The sequence below is a fragment of the Nomascus leucogenys genome, chromosome 5, assembly GCF_006542625.1.
Source record: "Nomascus leucogenys isolate Asia chromosome 5, Asia_NLE_v1, whole genome shotgun sequence".
NCBI lineage: Eukaryota > Metazoa > Chordata > Mammalia > Primates > Hylobatidae > Nomascus > Nomascus leucogenys.
This window is the reverse complement of record NC_044385.1, coordinates 104562644-104564929: the sequence shown is the minus strand read 5'-3', so window position 1 is coordinate 104564929 and position 2286 is coordinate 104562644. Positions and strand designations below refer to the sequence as shown.

General features: G+C 37.3%; 1 pseudogene; it reads right to left on the bottom strand.

Annotated features, from left to right (window-relative positions):
* Positions 1-318: 318 nt before the first annotated feature.
* Positions 319-2030, bottom strand: LOC100582889 (annotated as a pseudogene).
* Between the last annotated feature and the right edge of the window lie 256 nt (positions 2031-2286).

Below are 2286 nucleotides of genomic sequence, written 5' to 3'. Positions count from 1 at the left end.
TAATAGAATGGCAGTAAAAACATCTCAGTGATTTAGGTTGAAAACACTATATTGGTTCATGGCTCTTGCACCCAATATCAAGAATGTACAAATGTTTTTTCATTCAAAAATACAAAATAAATTATCTGTAGGCATGGGCAATGACAGCAGTAAATTATTATATATTGTCAACTGAAACCAATAACTGATGGTTATGGTGATTTTTTTAAATTTCAGCCAGCCTTCTCTTCAGTCATTTTCTTCAACTGACTTCTAAAGTTATTGTGGAGGAACACTGTTTTGAGCTTCCTGTCACAGTTCAGTAACAAAGGTAAAGCACTAATCTGGGAATTGGAACAAACCATCTCCCATTCCACCTATTGCACTCATTCCAGGGTTCTCTTTTTTTAGGAATTTCTATGACTACAACTTCTGCGGTAGGTAACAGAGAGGCTACCCCAGCAGCATGCAGTAAAGCAGTTCTCACAATGTTTGTTGGGTCAATGATTCCTTTTTCTACCATATTCACAGAATCTCCAATCATAGCATCATAACCAACTTCAGAGGAATCTTGCATAATTTTTTCAACTACCAAATATTCTTCAACACTTGCATTCTTAGCATTGGTCATTGAAGGAATTTTGAGTGTTCTTTTAATAATTTCTATACCATTTAAAAAATCTTCATTAGCTGGAATTAATGAGTCCAAGGCTGGAATGCATTGAAGGAGAACAATGCCGTCTTCAATTGCAGCTCTTGTAGCATTAAGGACATGGGTAACTCTGTCTTTCTTTTCTTTCACCTGAACATCACTTGTCTCACCAACCACCAACACGGCTACTCCATCTGAAAGTTTTGCCAGACACTCATTCAGCTTTTTCTTTTCATATCCACTAGTTGTGATATCTAACTACTCAATGATTTCTTGAATATATTTTTCAATTTAAGCCTTGTCATCTTTTCCTTTTAATAGCATAGCATCATCTTTGGCCACAATGACCTCTGTGAATTTTCCTGAGTCATGAGGCTGAGCATCTTCAAGATTTAGGGTTAACCCCTCTTCTCCAAACACTGTACTACCAGTAGCAATAGCCGTATCTTTAAGCTGGTTCTGTTGTCACCAAAACCTGAAACTTTGGCTGCTACAGCCTGAAGACCAACTTTTAGCCTATTCAAGATGAGCATACTTAAAGTTTCTTCATCAACATCTTCAGCAATTGTGACCAAACGCTTAAGGTAAGCACTGGCAATTTCAAGAGCAGGTACAATGGACTGGACACCAGAAATGTTCTTTTCACTCAGTAGAACATAGGCATCCTGGAATTCACATTTCTGACCTTTTGATGTATTAATAAGCATGGAAAAACGTAGCCTCAATCAAACTTCATGCCTTCAATAATTTCTAATTCATCATTCAATGTTTTTCCGTCTTTATTGTGAGCACAACCTTTCTTCCAACCTTTCTCATTGCACCAGAAATGATGTTACTGATTTTTTTGTGTGTGTCCTTTTGCAGAAATTGTAGCAACCTGAGCAATTTCTTCAGGGGTTGTCACAGGTTTAGACTGCTTCCTAAGTTCAGCAATTGCAGTATCAACATCTAACCTCACACACTTCTGATTTCCACTGGATTAGCACCTTTGCTAACCTTCTCAAGGCCTTCTTTACAATAGAGCATGCCAGTACGGTAGCAGTGGTGATACCATCCCCAGCTTCTTTATTTGTGTTATTAGCAACATTTTGAACAAGTTTAGCTCCAATATTTTTATATTTATCCTTTAAGGCAATTGATTTTATAATATTCACACCATCTTTTTTTACTTTGGAACTTCCTCAGCTCTCTTCAATAATAACTTTTCTTCCCTTTGGCCCTATTGTAATGGCTAGAGAATTGGCTAAAAGGCCTACACCACCTTGAAGCATTAAGGTTTGGGCATCTGCACCAAATTTTACATCTTTGGCATCAGCCTGAGGAAGATGAGGCTTCAGTACCCTGGACACCAGTCTTATTTGGCCAAAAAAAAAAAAAAAAATGTGGGTAATTGAAGCATTTCTGCAGGGCTCTGCAGCAGAGCTTGTGCACAGTGAGACAGGTCATTGGCAGCAAGTGAGGGACAGAGTGTAGGGCCCATTTTTTTAAAATTCAAAGTGAAAATAACTTCATCACATCCCATAGAATTATTTCTAAATTTTGCCATAATTAAGAGTACTGCTTTATTAAGCAAAATAATGTTAATAAACAAATGGTGCTGCTTTTGAAGCCACAAAAATGTTGCTATCTGATCCTATTTGAGATGTAGTAACTCA